Consider the following 7,000-nt stretch of genomic DNA (forward strand, 5'->3'; position numbering starts at 1 on the left):
CCAGAGATTATACAGCAGACTGTCGATGTAGTAGCCCGGATCCGTTATAGGATGAGGACTGCTCAGAGTCGACAGAAGAGTTATGCCGATCAGCGGAGGAGAGATTTAGAGTTTGCAGTGGGCGATCATGTTTTTGTGAAGGTGGCACCCATGAAGGGTGTCATGAGATTCGGGAAGAAAGGGAAGCTCAGTCCGAGATTTATTGGACCGTTTGAGATCCTCGATAGAGTTGGGACGCTAGCCTATCGTGTGGCTCTTCCGCCGAATCTGGCCGGAGTACACAATGTCTTTCACGTCTCTATGCTGAGGAAGTACATGGCGAATCCTTCGCATGTCTTAAACTTCGAGCCGTTGCAGCTTACTCCGAACCTATCTTATGAGGAGAGGCCAGTGCAGATCCTAGACAGGCAGGAGAAGAAGCTTCGGAACAAGCTGGTTAGGCGAGTCAAAGTCAAGTGGCTCAACCATTCAGAGGAGGAAGCTACGTGGGAGTCTGAGCCCGAGATGAGGAGTCGGTACCCTGAGTTATTCGGTGAGTTTTAATTTCGAGGACGAAATTCTCTTTAAGGGGGGGAGGATTGTAGAACCCGTAACTTAGACTACGTATAAGTCATGCATAATTCTAGTATTTAAATTAAAATGATTTTTATTGCATGAGTTTCTAAATTTGATTATTTTACGTAGTAGTTTAAATTTTTATCATTTCAGTTATTTCAGTGAGGCCGGACTGGAGTTGGAGTTTAGAGATAAAATTTTAGATTCAAGAAACTTTTCCAGAATTTAATTTAGCTAGCAAGTAAGTTAATTTAAGTTATTAAGGAGGTTTGAGGATTTATTTAAGCAACTTGAGGTGAGTAGAAAATAAATTGGTTTAAGTTCCATAATTAAGGAATTAGTTCACTAAATTATGTAAAGAATAAGTAAGGCTTTTAAGGGTTATAAATTTAGTAAATAATCAACAATTTCCCTTCATTTTTACACCAAATTTCGGCCACCCTTATGTCTAGACAACATCTCTTTGCCACCTCACCTTTGACCCTTTCTTTGTATTTAATTAGTAGGATAATTCTTTTATTTTTGGGAGCACCATTTAATTAATGATCAACCTTATCCTCACCTAGTCTAGATGGTATTATGATCGGCCACCTCACCCCAACAAGCACCAACAAATCATTTGATATCAAACAAGAATTCAAATTTCAAAAAAGAGTAGACTTGGTCTTGATATTTTCTCCCTATATTTTGCACCCATTCTCCTCACCCTCTTAACCACCATTCCCCCTCCATAAGTCTCGAAATTCAGAGTGTTTGTGGAGAGAAAAATCGTGGCTAGAACTTGAGAAAACTAGAGAGAAAATTTAGTAGAAGAAAAGGAAAGAAGATCACTCCACCTCCTCCGCGCCGGATCGTCTCGTTCTTTTCGTTTTTCTTTCAAACGAAACCAGGCATGCATATATTCTTCCTTGACTCTTCAATCAAGTCCTATTATCATTTATTTAACATTACATGATCATCATTTCCATGCAAAAACCGAAACATAGCAAGAAATTTTCAGAAAAACAAAACATGCAGATTTCGGTTTCATGACAAGCTTCACGGGTTGCATTGTTTTGTGGATTTCAGGTAATGGTTCGATTCCAGGCTCCCAAGGCGACTTATAGACATGTAATAGGATGTATTAGGATCACTTTGGTCCATTCATTCGAGCCCCACACCCACTGGAAACAAGAAATGACAGCAGCTTCCCATTCTTGCCATATTGAGTTTCGATTTTTTTATGTTGCTGTCAAAGGGAAATGAATCTGATCTTGGCTGCCCTAAGGGCTTATAGCCATGGTTGGATCACTTCCCTAGCATGTATAAGACGTGGCTAAGTCGCCATTTTGGTGGCTTGGCCCATGGTGCATCGGTTTTTAAATCAAACGCAAGAACAGCCCCTCCCCTTCTCGGCCCCTTCGTTTTGACAGCATGTGTTGTTTCGAAATGGTGGAATGGTGTGGATCTTGGTTGGCCTATGGCCCTTAGCCACGGTTCATACCATGCCCCTAGATGTCTAGATTGTGCCATGGTCAATCAAATGGCCACTGGAACGACACGAGACAGCAAATGAAACACAACACTACCCACGCATGTATGAGTGTTCTCGGTTGGAGTTTTCTGGTGTTTGCTGGAATATTTCGAATTGTGGCTGGCCTAGGGCCCTTAGCCATGGTTCAAATCATTCCTTGGGATGTTGGTAAGAGTCTCTGGTCGGTGGTTCAAGCCCCAATGGCCATTAGCCTCGCAATCGACGCAAGAAACCAAAGCACAGCTGCTGTATTTCTGGACAGCAACTTGCTGTGACGGTTCAGTGGCTCGTTCGAGTTCTCGGTTGGCTTTTAGCCTATGGCCTTGGACTGGACAGTGCCTCATCGAGTTAGGAAGGTCATGTTTTTGACCGTTCGTGATTCGGATCATTTTTGAGGTCGTACGAGAATTTACGGTGCGATGTGCCAAATTGACTCTCGAAAGAGCGTTTCATGTTTTGGCCTCCATTCACCTAGATTTCGGCCCTCACCATTTTAGGAGCATTATTTGATCATTTTAGACGTATTTTAATCATGACTACATGATGGTTCAGTGTTGGTTCGGGTTGGCTCGGAGTCATGATTTAATACGAAGTCGGTAGGCGTAATTGTCACATTTTTTAAGGTTATTGTATAGTTTGGTCCCATAAATCTATTGCATATTTTTCATGGCATATTTAGGTTGCAGCGAGCCTGGGAGCGATCCAATCCAAGCAGTAAAATGGGTACAGGATATTTAATTCAGTTATTTAATTATATTACGTGCAAAAATACAAATTTTGAGATTTATGCGATATTGCTTGTGGTCACTTTACTATCATGCTTAAGTCCGGTCCCCAGTATCGGCCCGGTCACCAGTTACCGGTCAGTTCAGTTGTTTCACCCAGTACTGTGGCAGTAGTCTGATCAGACGTAAATCCGATCCCCAGTATCGGTCCGGTCACCAGTATCGGTCAGCTCAGTTCAGTTCAGTTCAGGGACCACTTGCGTAGACCATAATCTCACAGAAAATTATTATATGCTATTTCAGTACAGGGCTCCAAGGAGCAAACAGTTTCACTATGATTTTCAGTTCAGCTATGCACGTATTATAATTAATCATGACACGACATTTTACGATATGCCTCATGACATGAAATTTTACTCCCATGCAATTTTACTATATTTACTCGTTATTTACGATATATGCATGTTGAGTCTTTAGACTCACTAGACTTGATTGTTGTAGGTACTGATGATGTCGGGATCGAGGGCGGGGACCAGTGAGCTAGCTCGAGTCGGCAGTAGTGGCACCCGAGGACCTCAGTTTCAGCACTTGCCATTTTGATGCTCAAATATTTTATTAGTTATTGAATACTTTAACTTGTTATTTTGGCAAGTAATAATTTCTTCCGCTGCTGTTTTGAACGTTAAATATTTTATCAGTTTTTGGTATGAATGAGGCACTCCATTTATTTTAAAAGAAAAATTTTAAATTTTCCGCAAATTTTCAAGTAAGGATTTTTAGGCCTCTACACAATGAATCTTTGCAAGGGAGCCCTGTGATTGCTCCTTATTGTAGCCATTATGGAGGCAAACATACTATTGAGCAGTGTCGGGGAATGTTTGGTACCAGTTATCAGTGTGGACAGGAAGGCCATTTCTCTCGTGTATGTCCGAATAGGGGTGCGACTTCTTCCCAACACCAACCAGGATTTCGAGGTGGCCCCAGTACAATGAGACCTGCTATTCATGTTCCCTCTTTTCAGCAATCGACTGTTCCACGATATCGAGGACCTGGTGGTCAGACTGTCCAAGGCCATCCTCAAGTGAAAGTGTATGCCTTGACCGAGGATCAGACAAAAGAAGCTCCTGGTGTTGTGATTGCAGGTATTTGCATGCTTTGCGATTATCCTGCACGTGTTTTATTTGATACATGAGCATCTCACTCATTTATATCTCATGCATTTATTGCATCTCATGATATTCTGTGTACTTCATTGTATGAGAAGTTATCTATCGCTACGCCAGCAGGAAAGATTATTCTGTTTGAGCAAGTTGTGCATAATTGTGTATTGATTTATGAGGATAATGTGATATTTCTGAATTTAATTGTCCTCCCAATGCATGACTTTGATTGTATTGTTGGCATGGATATCTTGACAACAAATCGAGCTACTGTCAATTGTATTCATGGACTAGATCGATTCCGATGAGATTCTTGATTTTCCTCCTCATCAAGAAGTCGAATTTAGTATTGATCTTGTGTCGGGGACTGCACATATATCTAAAGTTCCTTATCGCATGGCACCTCTTGAATTGAAAAAATTGAAAGAACAATTACAGGATCTTCTTGATAAGGGATATATTCGGCCGAGTGTATCGCCTTGGAGAGCTCCAATTTTATCTGTTCGAAAGAAAGATGGTACTATGCGAATGTGTATCGATTATAGGCAACTAAATCGGGCTACTGTGAAAAAAAAGTATCCACTTCCTCGTATTGATGATTTGTTTGATCAGCTTCAGGGTACTTCTGTCTACTCTAAGATTGATCTTCGTTTTGGTTATCATCAAGTGCGAGTTCGAGAAAAAGATGTATCTAAAACTGCTTTCCGTACCAGGTATGGCAACTATGAGTTTTTGGTTATGCCTTTTGGTTTTACGAATGCTCATTCCATTTTTATCGATCTAATGACTCATGTCTTTCGAGATTTTCTAGACCGATTCGTTATCGTCTTTATCGATGATATTCTTTTGTATTCAAAATCGAAAAAGGAGCATGCTGAACATCTGAGACTGGTACTTCAAACGCTGCGTAATGGTCATTTATATGCTAAATTGTCCAAATGTGAATTCTGGATGGACAAATTAGTATTTTTAGGCCACTTCATTTCGAGACATGGCATCTCTGTTGATCACGATAAGGTTGAAGCCGTATTGAATCGGCCAAGACCTACGAATGTTCCTGAGATTCGCAGCTTCATGGGTTTAGCTGGTTATTATCGTCATTTTATTGAAGGATTTTCAAAAATAGATAAATCTATTACTCAACTGACACAGAAGAATCAGCGATTCATTTGGTCAGATGAATGTGAAGCTAGTTTTCTTGAGTTGAATACGAGATTGACCATAGCACATGTGCTTACTATTCCCACAGGTACCGGAGGATTTGTGGTATGTAGAGATGCATCTGGTAAAGGTTTGGGTTGTGTTGTGATGCAACATGGCAAGGTGGTTGCTTATGCATCTCGTCAATTGAAATCTCATGAAACTCGTTACCCTGTTCATGATCTTGAATTGGCCGCCGTTGTATTTTCTTTGAAGATTTGGCGTCATTATTTGTACGGAGAAAAGTTTGTTATCTATTCGGACCATAAGAGTCTGAAATATCTCTTTTCTCAATCTGATTTGAATATGATGCAACACAGGTGGATGGATCTCCTGAAGGATTTTGATTGTGAGATTCAATATCACCCGGGATCGGTGAATGTTACTGCGGATGCCCTTAGCCATAAATTGCATGACTCCATTTTAGCTTATGTTAGTGTCGCCAAAGTACATGAGGATATATGTACTTCTAGATGGAATTTTCACTCGAATTGGAATTCTGTCACCGTCTCTGCATTGCAAATTGAGCCTAATCTGATATCGAAAATACGAAAGGTCCAACGAAACGATGCTCAGATTCAAAAGTCGAAAGAACTGGTATCTGCAGGACATCAGTCTGGATTCCAAATTTCTTTTGATGGTTCTTTACGACTTAACGGTCGGCTGGTAGTTCCTGATAATGCTGAATTAAAAGCTGCCCTTCTTCGTGAAGCACATTGTAGCAAATATAGTATTCACCCTGGAGGTCAAAAAATGTATTTTACATTGAGACCTCAATCCTGGTGGAGGCGTATGAAGAAAGACATTGCTCAATTCATTTCGAAATGCCTTGTCTGCTAGCAAGTGAAAGCCGAGAGAATGAAATCGGGAGGATTAATCCATAATCTTGAAATCCCGAAACGGAATTGGGAACATATTGCTATGGATTTTGTAACCCATTTGCCTCGTTCGCCTAAGGGCTGTGATGCTATTTGGGTTATTATTGACCGGCTTTCGAAATCTGTACATTTTATTCCGTATGAGCGGACTTATCCTTATAAGAGAATGACCCGTTTATGCATAGAGAATATTGTGAGACTGCACGGTGTGCCAGTTTCAATTGTATCGGATCATGATCCCAGATTAATTTGCTTCTAAATTCTGGGGTAGTTTCCAAGAAGCGATGGGTACGCCTTTGGCGATAAGTACTGCTTATCATCCTCAAACTGATGGCCAAACTGAGCGAACAATTCAAACATTAGAAGATATGTTACGTGCTATTGTGATGGAATTTAACGTCGGATGGTAAGATGCCTTACCATTGGTGGAATTTTCGTATAATAATAGCTTCCAAACGAGTATTGGTATGACACCATTTGAAGCTTTATATGGGAGACGATGTAGGTCACTGTTATTCTGGGATGAAATTGGTGAGAGACAATTGACTGGACCTGAAATGATACAAGAAATGAATGATAAGGTTCAGTTGATTCGACAGCGAATGAAAGCTGCTTAGGATCTTCAAACGAGTTATGCAAATAAACAAAGACGACACTTAGAATTCCAGAAAAGTGATAATGTGTTTTTGAAAATATCTCCCTTTCGAGTCATTGTTCGCTTTGGCATGCGAGGGAAATTATCTCCTCGATATGTTGGTCCATACGAGATCCTTGATCGAGTTGGAGATCTTGCGTATCGATTGGCATTGCCACCATCTTTATCTGACATTCATGATTTGTTTCATGTTTCTATGTTGCGAAAGTATGAACCAGATCCATCACATGTACTTCAACCTGATGAGGTTGAACTTGATCCTTCTCTTTCCTATGTTGAGCAACCTATTCGCATTATGGATCGGAAGGAGAATA

The sequence above is a fragment of the Primulina huaijiensis genome, chromosome 9, assembly GCF_012295235.1.
Source record: "Primulina huaijiensis isolate GDHJ02 chromosome 9, ASM1229523v2, whole genome shotgun sequence".
Classification (NCBI taxonomy): Eukaryota; Viridiplantae; Streptophyta; class Magnoliopsida; order Lamiales; family Gesneriaceae; genus Primulina; species Primulina huaijiensis.